Genomic DNA, 25,170 nt, shown 5'->3' on the forward strand with positions numbered 1-25,170 from the left:
GCCCAGGAAGAAGTGGAGGACGAACTGATGGAAGACTCATCAGATGAGGGAGACCTTGATCACATTTCTGTTGTGCGAGGTTGGGGGGAGAGGACAGAGGAAGGAAGCATGATTGTTACCTCGCCACCAACACAACAGGGACTTGGTGCTCCTGGATGCGCAACACACATGAGTGCCTTCTTGCTGCACTACCTGCAACATGACCCTCGAATTGTGAGAATTAGAAATAATCCTGACTACTGGGTTGCCACACTGTTAGATCCCCGGTACAAAAGTAAATTTGCAGAAATTATTCCTGCCATAGAAAGGGATGCACGCATGCAGGAGTATCAGCAGAGACTGTTGCAGAATCTTACATGTGCTTTTCCACAAAATACCAGTGGTGCACGTAGTGAATCTCACAGTTCCAACTTGCCAACCGTGGGACCGTCAAGTGTTCAGCACTCAAACTGTAACAGAACCACAGTATCTGCTGGTAACATCAATTTTGCGGAATCATTTCACCACTTTTTTAGCCCATCCTTTGCAAGGCCACAGGAGACAAGAAGTCTGACACATGGTCAACGCCTAGAGACGATGGTACAGGAGTATCTCCAAGTAAACATTGAAGCCACGACTGTGTCACTGGACCCTTGCTCTTTTTGGGCTTCCAATCTGGATAAATGGCCGGAGCTAGCCACTTACGCCTTGGAGATCTTGTCATGCCCCGCAGCCAGCGTTCTGTCTGAACGTGTGTTCAGCGCTGTTGGTGGTGTGCTGACAGATAAGCGCACACGGCTCTCCACTGATAATGTAGACAGACTCACATTCATAAAGATGAACAAATCATGGATCCGAAACGACTTTTCTACCCCTGTGTCATCCTGGGGAGAGTAAAAGCTTGATGATTGGTTAAAATCACCCTACCAACCGTTTTAAGCTTTCAAATTACTAATCATGTTTATCTGTATCTTGACTGGAAAATAATTTGGGCTTTGTAGCAGTGTGCAGCACTGATCCTATTAGGCCATCTATACTAAAGCTTCACCAGATTTAAAATTAAAAATAATTTTTAGCTGCATCTAGCCCGGAAAATAATTTTGGGGCTCCGAGATGCGCAAGGCACATAAGTGCCTTCTTGCTGCACTACCTGCAGCATGACCCTCATATTGTCAGAATTCGAAGTAATCATGACTACTGGGTTGCCACACTCTTAGATCCCCCAAACTTTTCGATCAACCTTTTCATTTTAATAAAGACCAAAAAAATGGTCATTTTTGAAATTATAAGCATTAGCAGGTTGTTAGAAACTGAAATCAAACAGTTTTCAACTCAAAACTTTATTGTAGGTGATGTTACATTTTCACATAGGACCCCTTGTTCGAAAGGAGCTTCTGAACTCTCTCGTCCATTGAATTTGTCAGGTTTTGGATGGTTTCTGCTTCAATTGTTTTGCATGAGGACAGAATACCCTCCCAGAGCTGTTGCTTAGATGTGAACTGCCTCCCGCCATCATAGACACTCCTTTTAATGATGCTCCAAAGGTTCTGAATGGGGTAGAGGTCAGGGGAGCATGGGGGTCACACCATAAGTTTGTCCCCTTTTATGCCCATATCAGCCAGAGATGCAGATGTTTTATGTGCAGCATGAGATGGTGCATTATCATGCAGAAAAATGATCTTGCTGTGAAATACACGGTTCTTCTTCTTGAACCATGGCAGGAAGTGCTGTTTGAGAAAATCCACATATATTATGGAGTTCATCTTTAGCGCCTTCAGGGATCCTAAAGGGGCCGACAATCTCTCTCCCCATGATTCCAGCCCAAAACATTACTCCACCTCCTCCTTGTTGGCGCTGTAGCCGTGTTTGCGTGGGGTGTCCATCAACCAGCCATCCTCCACTCCATCCATCTGGACCATCGAGCGCTGCACGGCACTCATCCGTGAACAAAACAGTTTTGAAATCAGTCTTCATGTAATGTTTGGCCCACTGGAGCCGTTTCTGCTTGTGTGAAGTGGATAGAGGAGGTCGACAGGATGGCGCATGCACAGCTGCAAACCTCTGAAGGACCCTGCATCTTGTTGTTCGGGGGACGTTGGAGGCACAAGCAGCTTCAAAAACTTGTCTGCTGCTATGACAAGGCTTTTTTGCCGCTGCTCTTTCAACCTGACGTAATTGCCTGTAGGAAAGAGTCCTCAATTTGCCCTTATCAGCACGCACACGTGTGTACTGTGAATCAGCTACATACTTCTTGATTGCCAAGACACTTCATCCTGATCATCGCACAATGTTGATTGTAGTCATGCCTTGACCTAAACACTCCACAATTTGTTGCTTCTCAGCAGCCGACACATCCTTTTTCTTTCCCATTTTGGCAGAAAATGTAGGCTGCTTAATAATGTGAGAGAGCCTTCTTAAGTAGTCTTGCCTTTCATTGGACACACCTGCCAAACTAATTAGCACAGGTGTCTGCAATTGCTTACAGTGATATAAAGAGCCCTGACACACATCACCATCAATGAGTTTAACTGACAAACAAACAAATTCTTCCCTTATCACTCCTAAACACTTTTTGTATAATAATTTGGAACGCAGTGTACATGTGCTTTTCCACAAAACACCAGTGGTTCACGTAGTGAATCTTACAGTTCTAACTTGCCAACCGTGGTCTGTATGGAGTTGTTCAATAAAGGGCCCAAAATTAAGATAACATAGATGGGAGAGGTCTCTATGAATAGGAATTCCTAAGTATTTGATACCCTGTGAGGGCCAGGCAAAGGGAAAGTTGGACTGGATGGAATCCTATATGGATTTGGGGAGGGAGACATCGAGGGCCTCAGACTTCGCTGCATTGATTTTAAAATTTTACCATGTAACAAAGTGATCTATTTCAGCCATAACAGCATGGATGGATATATGTGATTGAGTGATATATACTAGGACATCATCAGCAAATAGAGAGCACTTGTACTCGGTGCCTCCCACCTCAATCCACCTAATATTGGGGTTATGGCGAATTGATGAGAGCAGGTGCTCCGTCACTAGGATGTATAAGAGAGGGGACAGAGGACATCACTGCCTTGTCCCATTGGTGATTGTGAAAGGTGATGAAAATGTTCTGACGCACCCCCTGGGCCTTGGGACACCCGGAGCCGGACCCTTTTTGGTGGATGCTGGTGGTTGTAGTCTTAGTGGCGGCGACCCAGTTCCGTGGCTCAGGGCGGTCAAACCAGTGGCGGAACTATTTATGTGGTTTTCATGTTTAAATGTCCGACTACGCCACCCGTGGATTGCGGTCAGAGTGAACCGCCGCTACAGGGCAGACCACTGAGGCTGGTGTTGTGGGTGCAGCAGAGCGTAGCATAACTCCCCACGGGAGGAGTATAGCCTCAGGGCAGTGTATGCGGAGGATGGGGGTGATGGTGCAGGGCAGCAGCAGTAACGACACGGAGTCAGTGATGCAGTTCAGGGCCTTTACTCACAGTTCTTATTATCCAGACCACGTCTGCAGGTAACGGCTGCCCACGTCGTACTGTGCTCACCAGGTGAGGGGCTCAGACAACTCCCAGATAACTTTGGAGCACTTCACAGGACCCCCTTTGTGTGTCCTTTGTCTGGCCTTTCTTACCAACACTTCTGTCCGGCTGCCTCGGGCCTCCTCTTGGTAAACTTGGCGCCAGTTTCCCTGACCCTATGTGGTGCCTTCCTAGCGGGTGTAGCGAGGGGCTGTGCCACATAAAATGTCAGAGCCTCCGGTTTCTAGCTGAGGGTCGTTTCCTGCCTCCACTAGTTCGGGGACCGGTCTCCCCCTTTGGCCTGACCCCTCCACGCAGGTGGATTCGGGCATGTGGTGGCGACTCGCCCGTCCGCACCCCTGGGATCCCTTCATTCCTCGTTCCTGGAGCCTTCTCCGCTCCTCTTCCTTCCTTCTCCCTCTTCCAGGCCTGGGCCTCTGTTAGTAGGCCCGCCTCCGGAGCAGAGCTCATGCAGAGCCCCTGCTCCCTGCCACTTTTGCTCAGACTTCTCTGCACTGAACTAAGATGGTGCCCACCTTTTATACTCCCTTCTCAATGCACCCAGGAACTGCTTCCTCCCTGCTCCTGCACTACAGGGTTCCCCTTCCTCAGTGTTCCCTCCCCCCACTCCAGCCAGGGACAGGGACTGTCGTGCCCATCTCAGGGGCATATTGGTCGCCCTGCCCCACGGCAATGTGGTGTAATGCATGCAGGTGTCGGGTCCTGATCCACACTCCATCCTTACCTGAGAGTGAGATATCACACCTCTGGGTGAGGTGCAATACGTCTGTAGCAACCGAGCCCTCAGGGTGCTACAGTTCCATTTATCTTCAGCCTAGGTGACGTATTGCGATACAGGGCCGTGATTTTGGCTATAAAAGGGTCCCCTAGACCCCTACCCCAAGCTTTTTAAGAGAATCATATATGGCGTGCCAGGAGACTCTATGGAATGCTTTCTCAGCATCCAACGAGAGTATCTAATTACAAATTTTTAACTGCATCTAGCCCAGGAAATACTTTGTGCCTAGTAGCAGTGTCTGCTAGTGAGCGGATTATCCCGGCTGTTAAGCAAGCTGCACCACCTGTAGTTTAGACACTTAATTTTTTCAAAGGAAATGCTTCGGGACCATGGGATACTTAGTGAAGAGCATCAGGAGGCACCCCAAGGCATAGGGGCTGGGACTGGCAGTAGGATGCCTTGCGGTGGACAGCCGAGCTCGATCCTTATAAAAGCTTTTTAACTGCAGCAGCTTTAGTGGACGCTACTGGAGCTGGAATTACCGCGGCTGCTGGCATGAGACTTGCCCTCCAATAGATCCTTGTAAATGGATTTAAAGTGTATTCATTCAAATTAGAGAGACAATTTAAATTAAAAAGCTTAGAGCTGCCTCCACCACAGGAGGGCTCGCTCGACCCACCAGCGGACAGGCACCAGTATTGGGAGAGGGGGGCTGGCCGTCAGGGTTCACCGCGGCTCTGGCACAAACCCGGCGACACGGAGGTGGCACGGGCAGGAGCGGACTGGCCGTGTCGGCTTCTCACTTTTTGGATTTTAGAAGGGCATGACATGCCTATATCTGTGTCTCCCCCTCCTTTTACTCCTCCACCTCTTTTATTTTCGCATGACTATATGTACTTGTCACTTTTCCATGTGTTAGTTATGTCTTCTGAGCAGTTTGTCAGCTTTTGGACACCTTTGAAGGTGTTTTCTATGTGTTTCTATGTGTTTTTGTTTGCCTGCCATTGGTTTTAACGGTGTTCGAAGGTGTTCGACGAACAGTTCGACGAACAGTTCGGCGAACACACGGGTGTTCGACGAACCGAACCGAACTCGAACACTACGGGGGTGGCTCAACACTAGTAGTAATAACAGTGTTGTTAGTATTGTGGTTTGTATTCATGATCAGTATTGTAGTATTTGGTCACTTTGGGGTGGTAATATGTGGTCTGGTCATGGTGTGGCCATATTTGTTCCTTGTATGTGGTATTATTCGGTCACTATGTGGTGGTAATATGTGATCTAGTCATGGTGTGGCGATATTTGTCCCTTTTGTATGTGGTATTATTGGTGTTGATATAGTGAACTGTGTTGTGTATGGCAGTCATTTTGTTCTTGCTGATATTAACTAGGAAAAGATTTTTTTCCATTAGGCCACAGCCCCACCATTAGTATTTGGTTAGTATTTTTTCTCAGGAGTCGCTGCCAAAACCAGGAGTGGGTGATAAATACAGAATTGGTGACTTGTTTCTATTATACCTTTTCTCTGATTGTTCCTCACCTGGTTTTGGCTCCTACTCCTGAGAAAAAATACTGACCGAATACTGACCAAATACTGATAGTGGGGCCGTGGCCTTAGAGATTAAATACTTGGACCAGAGCGGCAGAGATGCACTTACAGGGGTTCTCTGGTGAAAACAAGTAATCACCTCTCCACAGGATCAGTGATGATATTGATTGGTGGGGGTCTGACTGCTGTGACACAATCGGCAGAATGTGAAGCTTTTCTCCCCATTAGACTGGAGCGGCATGTGAGATGCGACCACTGATCCATTCATTCCTTCAGTGGCTGTGAGCGCTGCTCTTTTTTGGAAGCTGCATTTTAAAATGGGGATAAGTGTCCTGTCAGGGATGAAACTTCCCCATTCTTCTGATAGGCGCGTTTTCCAATGTTCGGATCCAAACGATCAATAAGTGATCACCGATCCTGTGGATCCCATGGATCGGTGATAACTTGTTTTAACCAAAGAACCCCTTTAATGCAAACTACCGTAATTGTACATCCCAGTTAGTGTCGCACAGTAGATGTGCAGGAGCCGCCAGTCAATGCTCCACTATAACAGGGATAGCAGATATCAGATATTTGCATATGGCTGTAGGTGGGCCCCTAGAGTCAGTTCTCCCTGTGGGCCCCAGACACCCCAGTCCGACCCTGGTTATAACTCCAGTCCTTTGACTGTAAAGCCAGAACCTCATTACACACCTGTATAGGCATCTATTGAAGCAGTACAGATTGCTTTTTGCCCTGTCCTCAGAGTGTCAGCTCCTGTACAGACTGCTCACTCCTGGTTGTTGCTGACCTGTGTTACTGTCTAGTATCTGATATTGCTTGTAAATGTCCTTTCTGCATCAGTAAGTGCTGTGACATCTGCTAGCGCTGGAGAAGATTCTGATTATAAGTGCTTGGAGACGCATTAGGGTATGTGCACACGGTCTGTATTGGCAGCGCTTTGAACGCAGTATACTTTATGCTGCGTCCAAAGCGCTGCACGCATGTGAATCCGCATGTGTTCATTGAACCATGCGGATTCACTGCATCCTAAACATTACAGTGATCTAATTTCTCTTGCGGAGTTGCTATTCTCCACAAGAGAAATTGACATGCTGCGGTCTGTGAAGACGCACCACATGTACATGTCCGCGGGTAAAAAGCAGATGCACGGAGACGCATAGTGGATGGGATTTCAAGAAATCCCATCCACTATGCTCTAACATCTGGCTGCTGCGGTTTGCACTGCGTCCAATCCACAGCGATTGCTGATCGTGTGCACATACCCTTACAGGCTCTTACAGATTAACTATGATCTGTGCACCACACACACAGTGCTAGGCCAGTTTCACATGTCCTGATATTTCTGGTACTGGAAAAAACAGGACCGGAGATATCCGTGTGTACTTGTGCGGCAGCCGTGCCGCATCAGTTAGCGCTGTTCCCAAGTGTCGGATGCTGAACGCTGCCCTCATCATTGTCCTCTGCCGGTGCTGAAATCAGCACACGCAAGGGACAATGAGTGATGAGTAGTATTCTGCTCCTGCTGTGTCCTGGTGTAAAAATAATAATAAAATAAAAAAAAATCATTATACTCACCTGTCCAAAGATGTCCCCCACTGTAACCCATCTGACCGTTCACGCCGAGGAGCCAGGGAGAATGACTTCTGCAGCACTGATGCTGTGCTCAGTGAGCGGTGTCCTATCACTCACTGAGCGCAGCGGAGGTTCGGGGCTCACTCGCTGGAGTGAGTCATTCTCTCCAGCTCCTCGGCTTGAATGATCAGATGGGTTACAGTGGGGGACATCTTACGACAGGTGAGTATAATAATTTTTTTATTTTATTCTTACACCAGGACACAACTGGAGTAGAATACTACTCATCATTGTCCCTTGCTGGTGCTGATCGCAGCGCCGGCAGGGGACAATGATGAGGGCAGTGTTCAGCACCTGGCGCTTGGGAACAGCGCTAACTGTACACTGATTCCCAGGCACCGGTACGTGTTACACTGATGACACAAGGATGTCAACCATGTGTCATCAGTACGGGATGTTTTGTGGCCCGTGCAGCATGTAAAAAATTGACATGTCAGCATGTTTTGCCCACGGACACACGGTCTGTGGAAACACACTGTCATGTGCGCAGACCCATTCACTGGCAGGGGAGTGAGGTTTAAAGCGCCACTCCAGCAGCAAAATAAAAAACTGCAGGAGTGGAGCTTTAACTACACTATCTAACAGCTTTTTTCTTTTTCTGCTTCCTCTTGATGACGCTTCATTTGAGAATCCCATTGTCTACTGGGATGCTCAAACGGTGATCATCAGATAAAAATTGGAATCATTCCCACCTTTACCCTAGTGAATAGTGTTGAGCGAACATGCTTGACACTGCTCGGTACTCGCCCGAGCATCACACTACTCGGGATGTTCGGTGAGCACCGAGCATTTCCGGGTTACTCGGGCGGGAGCTCGGGTCTCCGCCCTGCATGTTTGGCGCTCTTTACAGAGCCAATGAACATGCAGGGATTGCCAGCCAGTCACTGTAATGCCGCAGCCATGTTGTTTGTGAGCATTACAGTGATTGGCTGGCCGCACAGCTTCACCTCGAGTATTTAAAAACGGGCGCCGCCATCTTGGACATAGTCGCTCCGGATTAGACAGTGTAGGGACAGCGCTGCTGAGCTAGGGAGAGATTTATCCTGCGAAATAGTTAGTGTAGGGTCTGTAAAGGCTGCCAGATAAAACAAACAGTCCTTCTCAGGACTAATATCCATCCCAGATATCAGGCAGACAGGCAGGCTGTATAGGAGATGCAGTGGGGTTATACCAGCAAATGCTGCATTACAGTCCTGTGTGCTCCTGTTTCTGAAATTGCTGGACTTAGCTCCAGGTCTCGGGGGCCAGGAAAAATCCTTTTTTTTCATCTAAATCCTCTTTTTTTTTTCCTCCTTCACACTGTACAAATACCCGTCTTATTAACCTATTGGTGTCACCACCCCCCTCCCGAAAAAAAAAAAGTGTCTCTCTGATTTTTCAGACACATATATCTGTTGAAAAGAGTCTGGTATAGGCCACAGAAACAGAAGTGTGGTTTTGCAGTTCCACGGGTGAGATCTCTGTATTATCCAGTTTTGTGCCTTTTGTATCTAAAAACATATTTAAAAAAGTCTGGTATACACCAGTAAATTATAACTGTGGTTTTGCTGTTCCACGGTAAAAAATCTCTATTATCCTGCTTTTGGCATTTTTTGCCATAAAAAATAAATAATAGTGTCTCCAGATTGTTCAGACACAAATATATCTGTTGAAAATAGTCTGGTGTAGGCCCGAGAAATACAAGTGTGGTTTTGCAGTTCCACGGGTCAATTCTCTGTATTATCCTGCTTTTCGCAATTTTTGGCTGTAAAAAATAAATAATAGTGTCTCCTGATTGTTCAGACACAAATATATCTGTTGAAAATAGTCTGGTATACACCAGTAAATTATAACTCTCGCCTACCATGGAAGCCTTCAAAAGAAACCTGAAGACCTACCTCTTCCGACAAGCCTACAACCTGCAGTAATCACCGCTTCACCACATTACTGCATGACCTCCTCTACCCCCACCTACTGTATCCTCACCCATCCCTTGTAGACTGTGAGCCCTCACGGGCAGGGTCCTCGCTCCTCCTGTACCAGTCGCTGACTCGTTTTGTTAAGACTATGTAAATGTTTTTGCTATGTATACCCCTATCACATGTAAAGCGCCATGGAATAAATGGCGCTATAATAATAAATAATAATAATAACTGTGGTTTTGTAGCGCCCCGAGGGTTCGGCCGCTACAGGGGTATTGCACCTCTGCCAGAGGTGTGATATTCCACTCCCGGGTAAGGATGGAGTATGGGCCAGGGCTCAGTTAGCAGCATACAGCACACACACCCCATTTCCGAGGGACAGCTCAACGGTGCTCCCACTAGACAGAAGTGCAGGCACGAAAGACTATGTCCCTGTCTGGAGTGGGGAGGGGGGTGGAACACCCAGTGCTGTAGGGGCAGATAGGGGTTGGTTCCTGAGCGTAGGTAGGAGCCCATTGGTTGCTGGTCACCTGCGCTCATGGCTAGAGGGAGGTATAAAAGGTGGGCACCATCTTAGTTCTGGGGGAAGTCCAGTCAGAGAAGACAGGGAGCAGAGGCTCTGTAGGAGCTCTGCTCAGAGGCAGGCCTAGAGAAAAGGCCAGAGCCTGAGAGGAGAAGGAGAAGTGGGCCTGGAGAAGAGGCCAAGGGAAGGAGGAGAAGACAGAACAGGAAAGAAGGAGAAGAGAGAGAAACAGAAGGGCTCAGGAACAAGAAGGTGGAAGGGACTCTAAGAACCCACGAGAATCCAGGGTGAAGGGTCAGGCAGATTAAGGGTACCGGATCCCAAGTTGGTGGAGGAGAAACAACCCTCAGCCAAAGACCGGAGGCTGTGACCATTTATTGGTGCAGCACCTCATCAAACCTGCTAGGAAGGCACCATAAAGGACAGCGGGGAACGGGGCCCACGTTTACCTGCGCAGGTCCGCGGCGACCGGACAAAAGTGGGTCACTGGTGAGGCAGGCCAGAGAAAGGAAAGAAGGGGGTCCTGTGCCATACTCCTGAACTGCCTGGGAGTTGACCGAGCCCCTCACCTGGTGGACGCAGCATGGCTCGGGCGGTCACTACCTGTACAGAAGTGACCTGGAGTACCTGAACTGTGAGTAAAAGACGTTGGACTGCAGTACGTTGTCTGTGTGCTCTTTCGCTCTTCCAGCACTACCGGTACTGGGACTCTCACCACCATCACTCCCACCATTCACTACACTGCCCTGGGGCCGCACTCTTCCCGTGGGGAGTCACACCATCCCAGCTGCATACATCATCGGCCCCAGCGGACTGCCTTGCAGCGGCGGTTCCTAATAACTGCAATCCACGGGTGGCGTAGTCGGACATTATCAACGGTACGTAGCAGACTACCATTGGTCTGACCACTCTGAGAAGCGGGACCGGGCCGCCACTACTACTCCCAGCGTCTCCCTATTGCCCGGATCCGTGTGCCCCACGGCCCAGGGGGCCATCAGCTTTGCTGTTCCACGGTAAAAAATCTCTATTATCCTGCTTTTGGCATTTTTTGCCGTAAAAAATAAATAATAGTGTCTCCTGATTGTTCAGACACAAATATATCTGTTGAAAATAGTCTGGTGTAGGCCCGAGAAATACAAGTGTGGTTTTGCAGTTCCACGGTTCAAACCTCTGTATTATCCACTTTTGGGCCATTTGTATCTAAAAAAAACAGTTTGAGTGTGTCGCTTACTGTTCAGCCGCAAATATATATATATTTTAAAAAGTCTGGTATACATACACCAGTAAATTATAACTCTGGTTTTGCTGTTCCACGGTAAAAAATCTCTATTATCCTGCTTTTGGCATTTTTTGCTGTAAAAAATAAATAATAGTGTCTCCTGATTGTTCAGACACAAATATATCTGTTGAAAATAGTCTGGTATACACCAGTAAATTATAACTCTCGCCTACCATGGAAGCCTTCAAAAGAAACCTGAAGACCTACCTCTTCCGACAAGCCTACAACCTGCAGTAACCACCGCTTCACCACATTACTGCATGACCTCCTCTACCCCCACCTACTGTATCCTCACCCATCCCTTGTAGACTGTGAGCCCTCGCGGGCAGGGTCCTCGCTCCTCCTGTACCAGTCGCTGACTCGTTTTGTTAAGACTATGTAAATGTTTTTGCTATGTATACCCCTATCACATGTAAAGCGCCATGGAATAAATGGCGCTATAATAATAAATAATAATAATAATAATAACTGTGGTTTTGCTGTTCCACAGTAAAAAATCTCTATTATCCGGCTTTTGGCAAGTGCACACCCGAGCACCCGATGCAAACTCAAGTAGCAAGCACTTGCGCTCAACATTACTCATATCATTATCATTTTTTTTTCTTTACTTTTGAAAAAATTCCAACCCCAACACAACCCTAACCCTAGCACAACCTTAACCCTAATCTAGCACAACCCTAACCCTAGAGTTTATTTTTTACGCCTTTCCTCGTGCGGTGTAAGGGATTAGACGACTTTATTCTTCAGATCGATGCGATTACAGCGATGCCAGATTCATATCGGGTTTTTATGACTGACTCCCGTATCCATATATATTTATGACTGACAGCTGTCACACACTAAAAGACACTTTTTTTTTTTGCAAAGACTAGTTTTTGCATTGCCATATTTTGAGTGCTATAATTTTTCCATACTTCGACCGACAGAGTCAAGTGATGGATTGTTTTTTGCGGGACGAGTTGACGTTTTTATTGGTACCATTTTCGGGCATGTGACATTTTTTGATCACTTTCTATTCTGATTTTTGGGTGGCAGAATAAACAAAAACCAACAATTCAGGAATTGTTTTTTTTGGGTATTCTTTATGCCGTTCTGCGTGTGGTAAAATTGATAAGGTAGCCTTATTCTTCGGGTCAGTACATTTACAGAGGTACCACATTTATATAGTTTTTTTATTTTTTGGCGCATTTACACAATAAAAACTATTTTATAGAAAAAATCATTTTTTTGTATTGCTTTATTCTGAGAGCTATAACTTTTTTATTTTCCGGCTGATGGAGCTGTATGGCGGCTTGTTTTTTGCCGGACAACATGATGTTTTCAGCGGTACCATTTTTATTTACATTTGTCTTTTTGATCGCGTTTTATTCCATTTTTTTGTTTGATGATGATAAAGCATCGTTTTGCTTTTTTTTTTTACTGTGTTCACTAAAGGGGTTAACTAGTGGGACAGTTTTATAGGTCAGGTCGTTCCAGACGCGATCGATACCAAATATGTTTTTTTTTTCAGAATATTATTTATTTATGGGTACAATATATTTATTTTTTTGGGGGGGGGTTATTTTTTTCATTTTTTTAAATATTTTTACAATTTTTTTTTTCACTTTCTGACACTTTATTAACTTTTACACTTTGTCCCACTATGGGACTTTCATTTTTTGCAGACTGATCACTTGTATAGCATAGAGATGCAGCAGTAGCATCTCTATGCTATACAGGCTCTCAGCCTGCATGCAGAAGTTACTTTGATCGCGCACTGCGCATGATCACAGTAACTTCCTGGTGCCTGGTGACCCGGATGCCGTCATGAAGCCATCCGGGTCACCAGGTCACCATGAAAACCATTGGGACCCTGCACAGACAGCGCGGGACGCCGGTGAGCAGGTAAGTAAGCGGCGCTTACCTCCTCTTGCTCCCGGAATGCTGCGATCGACTTCGATCACAGCATTTCAGGGGTTAATGTGCTGGGAGCACTGCGGAACCGCTCATAGCACCGGGTGACAACTGTGAGAATCAGCTGACACCTGGCGGCAATCGCGCCAGCACAGCCTTTGTGCGGGCACGATCGCCCGGGCGTAATAATACGTATCTGGTCTAATAGGCCCAGGACACAGATACATATTATTATGCCCCCCGTCAGAAAGGGGTTAATTAAACCTAAAAGTCTGCACTTCAATTGCATCTCAGTTGTTTCATTTTAAATCCAAAATAGTGACATGTAAAGCCCAAATCACAAATATTCGGTCACAATCCAAATATTTCTGAACCTAACTGTACCATCCTGTTAGTTCTTAGGCCCATAGTAAAATAAATTAGTCCCGGAAAACACCTTTAAAGGGATAAATAGCAGAAATTGGAGCTGATACTGATTGCAACTGTTAGGCCATGGCCCCAATTTCAGTATTTGTTCAGTGTTAAGTCAGTATTTTCTCTCAGGAGTGGGAGTCAAAAGCAGGAGTGAGTGATAAATGCAGAATTGGTGCACTTGTTTCTATTATACCTGACCGAATACTGACCAAATACTGATAGTGTGGCTATACACTTGGAGACGTATGCTAGCTGTATAAGGCTTCATTCAAAAATTAGAATCACGACAAATCCGCATTTTTTTGCTGCAAGTTTCCAAAGTTCTGCCAAAATTGTTGAGGCCGAAATATGTGTACGCAGCTTAACACAGCCAGGACCTCCTCTGAGTGTTGCAAGCTCAGCTCCTGAGATCCCTCGACACTCTTTATGACATGGAGGTATATATCTGTAATGGAGCATGAAAAGGACTATAAAGCTTCATTCTGACATGGATTTTCAATGTAAATACACCCGCTTCACCAAGTCCAAGAGATCTATTTAAAAATGTATACATTTGGTACTGTGAAGTCGTGTTACAGACCTGTTTTAAGAGTCTTCTACTCCAAGATTTCAATTGTAACTTGACTAGTTTCTCATTAAATACACTTTAGTGAACAAAGCTGTAGCAGACTATACATTTTACCAGGACAGGGAAGAATGTGAACTAATACGTTTTCTGTTCTACTACTGTGCAAACCATATCAAAGCGATGTAGGAAAAGATAAAAAAAAAAAAATAACCAGACACACATCTGCATGTATTCTACTGGCAGTAAAAGCTCGGGAATTTTTATATTTTTGAAAGATATGAGAACATAAAAAAAATGCCATAATATAAAAATATGAAAAGAAATAGGGTTAAGACAGTTAACATATTATAAGGCTATGTGCCCACGATGCAGAAATGCTCCGGATTTTTCCTGAGCGTTTCTGCATCTCGCTGGCAGAAAAAACACATGCAGATTGCACATGCGTTTTTCCTGCCAGGGTCATGCGGATGTGAAGCATTCTTCACATGCATTTCCGCATGCGCGTTGACAAGCGCTTTCCAAGCGATTTTAGCATCACTTGGAAAGTGCTTGTCAACTTGGTCACACTATATAAATCCATGCAAACGTCATGGATTTATATAGTGTGACCGTAAAGAATGTTTAAAAATAAAAAAATAAATCTATACTTACCTTCCGATGGCCCCCGGTGTCTTGCTTCCTTCCGTTCTCCCTTGCTGGCAGATCGCGGTACACTGAAGGACCTGCCGACGTCAGCATCGCGTGACCCGTCACATGACTATGACATCAGAGCAGGTCCTCCAGTCCATCGCGAGCTGCCGGCAAGCGAAGACAAGCACACTGGGGGCCATCAGAAGGTAAATATAACATTTATTTTTTATTTTATTCTTTTTTTCACAGGTTCTATGGTACCCAGGTCCGGAGGAGAGTTTCCTGTCCTCCACACCCGGGTATCATCCGCACATTGGAACGCATGGAATGCGCATCTACATATACAGTGATGCGGAATGCATGCGTTCCAATGCATAGTAGAAGGCCTGCCATGTTCCCCAATGATAATCCGCATGTGCTGTGTACATGCTGCGGAAATTTCCGCTGCGGGTTATCATTGCAGAAAAAAACGCAGCACTACCAATTACTTTGCGGAAGCGCTGCGTTTTCGCCGCCATTGACTTGCATTAGAACGCTTGGATTCCGCATCACTGCATTTGTACATGCGGAATCGAAGCGTTTCAATGTGCGGATGGTACCCAGGTCTGGAGAAGAGAAGACTCTCCTCCGGACCCGGGTACCATAGAACCTGTAAAAAAAAGAATAAAATAAAAAATAAATATTATATTTACCTACTGATGGCCCCCGGTCTCCTTGTCTTCGCTTGCCGGCAGATCGCCGTGGACTGAAGGACCTGCGCTGATGTCATCTAGTCATGTGTCGGGTCACGCGACGCTGACGTCGGCAGGTCCTTCAATGTACCGCGAACTGCCGGCAATCCAGGACGGAGCGAATAAAGACTGCGGGGGCCATCAGAAGGTAAGTATAGATTTAATTTTACCATTCTTTAAGGTCACACTATATAAATCCATGCCGTTTGCATGGATTTATATAGTGTGACCAAGTTGACAAGCACTTTCCAAGTGATACTAAAATCGCTTGGAAAGCGCTTGAAAACCCGCATGCGGAAATGCATGTGAAGAACGCGTCACATCCGCATTTCCCTGGCAGGAAAAACGCATGTACAATCCGCATGCGTTTTTTCTGCCAGGGAAATGCAGAAAAGCTCAGGAAAAATCCGGATCATTTCGGCATCGTGGGCACATAGCCTTAAGCTTCTCAGATGAGTACTCTCAAATGTTCATAAATAAATATAGTGTCAGACACTTCTACACGTTGTAAGGTGGCTGCCGGACAGGTCGTGGACGGGAGGTACAGTACAGACCAAAAGTTTGGATACACCTTCTCATTTAAAGATTTTTCTGTATTTTCATGACTATGAAAATTGTACATTCACACTGAAGGCATCAAAACTATGAACACATGTGGAATTATATACTTAACAAAAAAGTGTGAAACAACTGAAAATATGTCTTATATTCTAGGTTCTTCAAAGTAGCCACCTTTTGCTTTGATGACTGCTTTGCACACTCTTGGCATTCTCTTGATGAGCTTCAAGAGGTAGTCACCGGAAATGGTCTTCCAGCAATCTTGAAGGAGTTCCCAGAGATGCTTAGCACTTGTTGGCCCTTTTGCCTTCACTCTGCGGTCCAGCTCACCCCAAACCATCTCGATTGGGTTCAGGTCAGGTGACTGGAGGCCAGGTCATCTGGCGTAGCACCCCATCACTCTCCTTCTTGGTCAAATAGCCCTTACACAGTCTGGAGGTGTGTTTGGGGTCATTGTCCTGTTGAAAGATAAATGATGGTCCAATTAAACGCAAACCGGATAGAATAGCATGCCGCTGCAAGATGCTGTGGTAGCCATGCTGGTTCACTATGCCTTAAATTTTGAATAAATCCCCAACAGTGTCACCAGCAAAGCACCCCCACACCATCACACCTCCTCCTCCATGCTTCACGGTGGCAACCAGGCATGTAGAGTCCATCCGTTCACCTTTTCTGCGTCACACAAATACACGGTGGTTGGAACCAAAGATCTCAAATTTGGACTCATCAGACCAAAGCACAGATTTCCACTGGTCTAATGTCCATTCCTTGTGTTCTTTAGCCCAAACAAGTCTCTTCTGCTTGTTGCCTGTCCTTAGCAGTGGTTTCCTAGCAGCTATTTTACCATGAAGGCCTGCTGCACAAAGTCTCCTCTTAACAGTTGTTGTAGAGATGTGTCTGCTGCTAGAACTTTGTGTGGCATTGACCTGGTTTCTAATCTGAGCTGCTGTTAACCTGCGATTTCTGAGGCTGGTGACTAGGATAAACATCCTCAGAAGCAGAGGTGACTCTTGGTCTTCCTTTCCTGGGGCGGTCCTCATGTGAGCCAGTTTCTTTGTAGCGCTTGATGGTTTTTGCAACTGCACTTGGGGACACTTTCAAAGTTTTCCCAATTTTTCGCACTGACTGACCATCATTTCTTAAAGTAATGATGGCCACTCGTTTTTCTTTGCTTAAAATTTGTATTATGGCAAGAAAAAAGCAGCCAACAGTCTATTCAGTAGGACTATCAGCTGTGTATCCACCAGACTTCTGCACAACACAACTGATGGTCCCAACCCCATTTATAAGGCAAGAAATCTCACTTATTAAACCTGACCGGGCACACCTGTGAAGTGAAAACCATTTCCGGTGACTACCTCTTGAAGCTGATCAAGAGAATGCCAAGAGTGTGCAAAGCAGTCATCAAAGCAAAAGGTGGCTACTTTGAAGAACCTAGAATATAAGACATATTTTCACTTGTTTCACACTTTTTTGTTAAGTATATAATTCCACATGTGTTAATTCATAGTTTTGATGCCTTTAGTGTGAATGTACAATTTTCATAGTCATGAAAATACAGAAAAATCTTTAAATGAGAAGGTGTGTCCAAACTTTTGGTCTGTACTGTATGTGTCCCCGAAGTGCCAAGCTTCGGTGATGTAGGACCCGGAGAAGCAGGCTCCAGCACACATAGTGCTGAGAGGAATTTAATGGGCCCGGATTACAGGGCCGAGTTATACGAGCAGCTGAAAGAGCTGGGGGGGGGGGGGGGAACAGCTGCTCATTTACCTCCAGTCCAGGTCTTGGAAGGCTGATTTAAGACAGCTGCGCCTGTCTTAGTCTGTCTGTTTTAGTTGGGCAAGGTGAGCAGACCTTGCATGTGCTTCTCAAAGTCTGCTGGAGGCAGAGAAAAAGCACTTTGTTTAAACGGCTGAAGCCGTGCTGCATGGACTTGTTATTTTGAGCTTTGTTCTGTTATTCCTTTTTTGTGCCAGGAAAAGGCTGTTACTTTTGTTTCCTCAATGGTGTATGGACACTAAATAAACCACCGGTTTGTTTGAACCCGTGTACTGCATCACTGTGTGAACCTGTATCTACCTCCAAAGCGGCTCAGTGAGTACAAATCCCTACAACGTATAAACACAATAGGATCTGTCACGGCATATAGCCGATAGACAAGAAGAGACTCCAACCAAGGAAATAATAAAAATATATAACTTTATTAATTACAATTCTAAAAATATAATATTAAAAGACAGTGCAAAAAAACGGTGTGGGGAGGACACAGCTGTTCCTAGTGTTCCCTGACTATATTAGTATTACATAGTTACATAGTTTATAAGGTCGAAAAAAGACAAGCGTCCATCCAGTTCAGCCTATTTCTTGTGCACTGCAGCTATTCCGCAGCGTTGATCCAGGGGAAGGCAACAAAAAACCATGCGGTATAGGCCAATTTACATCATTGAGGAAAAATTCACTTCCCGACTCCAATCTGGCAGTCAGATTAAATCCCTGGATTAATTAACTAAGCATAAGATGTAATTTTATTGTTCTCAAGAAAGGTGTCCAGGCCTCTCTTGAACTCTTTAAGTGAGTTGGACATCACCACTTCCTCTCCCAGAGAGTTCCAGAGTCTCACGGCTCTGACCGTAAAGAATCCCCTTCTATGCTGGTGCAGGAACCTCCTTTCCTCCAGACGCATAGTGTGCCCCCTCGTCTTTGTCACCATCCTTGGTATAAACAGGTCATGGGAGAGATCTCTGTACTGCCCCCTGATGTATTTATACATGTTTATGAGGTCTCCCCTAAGCCTTCTCTTTTCCAATGTAAATAGGCCTAATTTTGACAACCTCTCAGGGTATTCTAGTCCCTCCATTCCCTTTATTACCTTAGTCGCCCTCCTTTGTACCCTCTCTAGCTCCAATATGTCTTTCCTGAGCACCGGAGCCCAGAACTGTGCACAATATTCTAAGTGCGGCCTTACCAGCGCTTTATACAGAGGAAGAACAATGTTCTCATCATATGCCCCTATTCCTCTTCTGATGCATGCCATGACTCTATTTGCCTTCGCAGCTGCTGCCTGACACTGGGCACTCCAATTTAATTTGCTATTAACCAGGACGCCCAGGTCCTTCTCCTTGTCAGATTTCCCCAACGGTTTCCCATTTAATATGTATGGGTGACTGCTGTTTTTCTTTCCCATGTGCATGACCTTACATTTATCGGCATTGAACCCCATTTGCCATTTTTTAGCCCAACTCCCCAATTTATCCAAATCCTCCTGTAGCTGTGCCCTGTCCTCATCTGTATTAACTACTTTACAAAGTTTAGTATCATCTGCAAATATTGCTATTTTACTATGCAACCCTTCCACTAGATCATTAATAAATATATTAAATAATATAGGGCCCAAGACAGACCCTTGAGGCACCCCGCTAGTAACCCTGACACACCCTGAGCTTACTCCATTGATAACCACCCACTGCTTTCTATCACTCAGCCAGCTATTTACCCACTTGCACACATTATCCCCCAGACCAAGCATTCTCATTTTATATACCAACCTTTTGTGTGGCACGGTATCAAACGCTTTGGAGAAGTCAAGGTATACAACATCCACTGACTCTCCCCGGTCCAGCTGTGAGCTCACCTCCTCGTAGAAGGCGATCAGGTTTGTTTGGCAGGAGCGATCCCTCATGAATCCATGTTGATATGGAGTTAGACAGTTATTATCATTAAGATATTCTACAATAGCATCTCTAAGAAATCCTTCAAACAATTTACCCACAACAGACGTTAAGCTGACTGGTCTATAGTTCCCAGGGTCACTTTTAGACCCCTTTTTGAATATTGGTACCACATTTGCTTGGCGCCAGTCTAGTGGGACAGTCCCTGTCCATAAAGAGTGCTTGAATATAAGATACAGCGGCCTGTCTATCACATTACTTAATTCTTTTAGTACCCGGGGGTGTATGTCATCTGGGCCTGGTGACTTGTCTATTTTGATATTATTTAGGCGTTTCTGAACTTCCTCCTGGGTTAGGTGGGTGATATTTAGCGGAGGGTTTACTTTATCACTCTGCATTTCCTCCGATAAATTGTTTTCTTTTGTGAAAACAGTGGAGAAGAAGCTATTGAGTAGGTTTGCTTTACCCTCATCGCCCTCTATGATTTTACCCAGGTTATTTTTCAATGGCCCAACGCCATCAGTTTTAATCCTTTTACTGTTTATATAGTTAAAGAACAGTTTGGGATTCGTTTTACTTTCCTTGGCAATTAGTCTCTCTGTCTCCTCTTTTGCTATTCTTATTTGTTTCTTACAGATTTTGTTTTTTTTCCCTATAAGATATTAGCGCTTCCTCACTGCCTTCTTGTTTAAGTTTACCGAAAGCCCTTTTTTTGTTTTTCATTGCCCTCTTGACTTCCTTATTTAGCCACATTGGCTTCCTCCTATTCCTAGCCCTTTTATTCCCATAAGGTATGTACCTTCTACAGTGACTATGTAGGACTGTTTTGAAAATTTCCCATTTTCTCTCCGTGCTCCTATTACTAAAGATACTATCCCAGTCTATAAGGTAAAGGGCATCTCTTAGCTGATCAAACTTTGCCCTCCTGAAGTTCAGTGTTTTTGTGCCTCCCTTGCTGGGCACCCTACTGAAGCACATGTGGAATTGTATAATGTTGTGGTCACTATTTCCCAGGTGCCCCCCGACCTGCACCTCAGTTATTCTGTCTGGCCTGTTAGTTAATATTAAGTCTAAAAGGGCCGTCCCTCTAGTTGGTTCCTGCACAAGTTGTGACAAATAATTGTCTTTGATAATTGATAGAAACCTGTTTCCTTTCTGAGATCTACAACTTTCGGTTTCCCAGTCTATATCGGGGTAGTTGAAGTCCCCCATAATAATCACCTCGTTATTTTTTGCTACTTCGTCTATTTGTCTCATTAATAGACTTTCCGTGGCTTCTGCTATATTTGGTGGTTTATAACAGACTCCTATGATAATTTTATTATTGTTTTTTGCCCCATGTATCTCCACCCATAAGGACTCGACCTCCTCATTTCCCTCCCATACATCCTCCCGTATTGTAGGCTTTAGACACGTCTTTACATATAGACAGACTCCACCTCCTTTCCGATTTCTTCGATCCCTTCTAAACAGACTGTAACCCTGTAAGTTAACTGCCCAGTCATAGCTTTCATCTAACCATGTCTCGGTTATTCCCACTATGTCATAGTTACCTGTAGATATTTCTGCTTCCAGTTCATCCATCTTGTTTGTCAGGCTCCTGGCATTTGCTAGCACGCAGTTTACACGATTTTGTTTTGTTCCAATCTTCTCCCTGTGGATTGTATTAGAAATTTTCTTACCTCCCTTCCAAGTATCTTGTCTTGGACCTTCTTTGTCGCACTTCATATCTTTCATTAGTATATTCTCTGGTTGCATGTTCGTGTCTGACGTTTTTCTTCCCATCCCCTCTTACTTAATTACTATATTGAGGGCTATGTGGGGGTCTTTATACTATAGGTTGGATTATGTAGGACCCACTATAATATTTTGAGGACTATGTGGAGGCTATTATACTATTTGGAGGGCTATATGTGGACCATTATATTTGGAGGGCTAGGTGGGGAGGCCATACTGTTTGCAGGTATGTGGGGGGCCATTATACTGTTTGAAGGACTATGTGGGGAGCCATTACACTGTTTGGAGGGTTATGTGAGGGTCTACCATATTATGAGGAGGGTTGTGTGGAGGCCGTTATGCTATTTCGAGGGCTAATGGGGTCCATTATACAGTGTTAAGGGTTGTGCTGGGGCCATCATATTGTTTGGAGAGCTGTGATGGGGTCACCATATTTTGCGTGGGTGTACAAGTAGGTTCATCATACTGAGCGTGTGGAGGGTACTGTGAAGGAATTCACTGTGGGGGTATAATACTGTGTTTGAGGAAAACTTTTGTTGGCATCATACCTTATGGGGGCAATGAAAGCGGAATCTAGGGGCTTCAATAGGAGGAAAATTCCTTTGTAAGGGCTGCAAAGTTGTAAGATATGCTCTTCTGTGACCCTCCCAAATATTTCTGTGAGGGGGGCCCAATTAGGGTTTCTGCTGTGGGGCCTCATGATTTCTACGTACACCCCTGGTAGGAAGCACTGCCAGCGCTTCCTAAAATGTACTGTCATGGCCAAAAGTGTTGGCAGTCTTGAAATTGTTCCAGAAAATTTAAGTATTTCTCCCAGAAAATTATTGCAACTACACATGTTTTGTTATGCACATGTTTATTTCCTTTGTGTACTGGAAAAACACAAAACAAGAGTGAAAAAAAAGCAAATTGGACATAATTTCACACGAAACACCAAAATTGTTGGCACCCTCAACTTAATATTTCGTTTCATACCATTTGGAATAAATAACTGCAAACAATCGCTTCCTAGAACCATCAACAAGCTTCTTACACTTCTCAACTGGAATTTTGGACCACTGTTCTTTTGCAAAATGTTCCAGGTCTCTCATATTTGAAGGGTGCCTTCTCCCAACAGCAATTTTAAGATCTCTCCACAGGTGTTCAATGGGATATAAATCCAGACACATTGATGGTCACTTCAGAACTCTCCAGCACTTTGTTTCCATCCATTTCTGGGTGCTTCTTGAAGTATGTTTGATGTCATTGTCCTGATAAAAGACCCATGACCTAGGATGCAAACCCAGCTTTCTGACACTAAGCACTAAATTGTGACCCAAAATCCTTTGCAAGTCTTCAGATTTAATGATGCCTTGCACACAGTCAATTAAGTGGTAAATCACTGCACTTCCTATATACTGTATGGTGCTCGAGCAGGGTCCAATGCCAGTAGACATATAGTGCAAGAACTCGGCACTCAAAATTTAATAGCCAAAAATGAAAGTGTTACACAGCAGACGTTTCGGTCCCATGGACCCATGGCGTCCTAACACGGTATCCACCGGCACTACACACTAACAAGCGGTGTATACCGCTTTAGGACACCACACATACTATTAAGCTTTATACATGAATATGATCTATATCTCTCCTGTGAGACACTGAGTCCCACACTTATTTCTCCTACCACACAGCCTTACAGATTGTACTGATAAAGGTCTATGGGACCGAAACGTCCGCTGTGTAAGATTCTTTCATTTTTGGCTATTACATTTTGAAATTAAATTTTGAATGCCAAGTTCTTGCATCATTTGCACACAGTCAAGGCACCTAGTGCCAGAGGCAGCAATGCAATCCAAAAACATCTTTGAATCTCCACAATATTTGACTGTAGGTACTGTGTTCTTTTCTTTGTGGGCCTCATTCCGTTTTCGGTAAACAGTAGAATGATGTGCTTTACCAGAAAGCTCTATCTTGGTCTCATCTGTCCACAAGACACTTTCACAGAAGGATTTTGGCTTACTCACATTCATTCTGGCAAGCTACAGTCTAGCTTTTTTATGTCTCTGTGTCATCAGTGGTGTACTCCTGGGACTCCTGCCATAGCGGGTTATTTCATTCAAATGTCGGATAGTTTGTGCTGATACTGATGCATCCTGAGCCTGCAGGACAGCTTGAGATTCTTTGTAACTTGATTTGATGCTACTTATCCACCATCCAGACTATCTTGCGCTGCAAACTTTCATCAATTTTTCTCTGCCGTCCACGTCCAGGGAGAATAGCTATAGTGCCATGGGTTGTAAACTTCTTGAATGTGTTGCGCCCCGTGGACAAAGCAACAGCAAGATCTCTGGAGATGGACTTATAACCTTGACACTGTTCAACAATTTTGGTTCCCAAGTCCTCAGACAGTTCTTTTCTCCTTTTTCTACTCTCCATGCTTAGTATGGCACACACAGACACACAATGCAAAGATTGAGTAAACTTCTCTCCTTTTTATCTGGTTTCAGGTGTGATTTTCACATTGACCACACCAGTTACTTGCCACCGGTGAGTTTGAATGAACATCACATGCTTGAAACAAAGTTGTTTACCCACAATTTCGTAAAGGTAGAAACAATTTTGTCCAGCCCATTTTGGGTGTTTTGTATGAAATTATGTCCAATTTGCCTTTTTTCCTCTGTTTTTTGTGTTGTTACAAAACACACAAAGGAAATAAACATGTGTATAACAAAACATGTGTAATTGCAATAATTTTCTGGGAGAAATACTTCATTTTCTGGAACAATTTGAAGGGTGTCAACACTTTCGGCCATTTCTGTATATACAGTGCTAGTTCAGCACTATGCATAAAGAAATCAGAAAGGCAAAGATGGTAAACCCTACCTGGTTTCTCTGTTGGGAGTTCGGCTGTCTCTGATAGTTGTCTCCTTGCTCCTGCACGATCTTGTGGCTCTGCTCTAAAACGTCATTGTATAGTTATATGTGGGCTGTTAAGTTGTTGGTCAAACGGCAAGTAGTTAATAATTCATTCAGTTTGTTCTGCAAAATCTGGTAACAGATCCACTTTAATTTTACATTTGTTGATAATTTCAAGAAAACTGAGCCAATTTATGCTTGTGTGGAGAGGAGAGCAAAGCCACAGAAAGGAATACATTCCTCCAAAATTCCAGGAAAAAAATATATATATACCGTATTTTTCGGACCATAAGACGCACTTTTTTTCCCCAAAATTATGGGGGAAATGGGGGTGCGTCTTATGGTCCGAATGTACTGGTTTGTGATGTGGGGGCAGCTGGGGCTGCGGCAGCGGAGGGGGCTGTGGCAGCTGGGGCAGCGATGGAACGGTGGTACACAGTAACGAGCGGCGGCAGCAGCATGTTTGTGGGCGCAGCCATGAATTCACTATGGCCGCGCTAGACATCAGGTGGTGGACGGTCCCTCGTCCAGATCGCGCGCTGCAGTGATGTTACTAAGAGCAGGGCCGGGGCAACACAGAATAGCACAGCATGCAGTTATCACCGGCCCTGCCTCTTTGTAACGTCACTGCAGCGCGCGATCTGGATGAGAGACCACCCACCTCCTGATGTCTAGAGCGGCCATAGTGAATTCATGGCTAGGCCCACAAACATGCTGCTGCCACCACTCGTTACTGGGAAACACCGCTCCATCGCCGCCACAGCGCCCTCCGCTGCCACAGCCACAACCCCCTCCGCTGCCACAACCACAGCCCCCTCCGCTGCCACAGCCCCAGCCCCCTCCTGCCACAACCCCAGCCGCCTCCGCTGCTCCAGCTGCCTCCACTGCCCCAGCCCCCCCCCGCTGCCACAGCCCCCTCCGCTGCCACAGCTCCAGCCCCCTGCTGCCACAGC

This window comes from Phyllobates terribilis, unplaced genomic scaffold (genome assembly GCF_046119375.1).
Source record: "Phyllobates terribilis strain yellow unplaced genomic scaffold, ASM4611937v1 Scaffold_3__8_contigs__length_932513732, whole genome shotgun sequence".
Lineage (NCBI taxonomy): Eukaryota > Metazoa > Chordata > Amphibia > Anura > Dendrobatidae > Phyllobates > Phyllobates terribilis.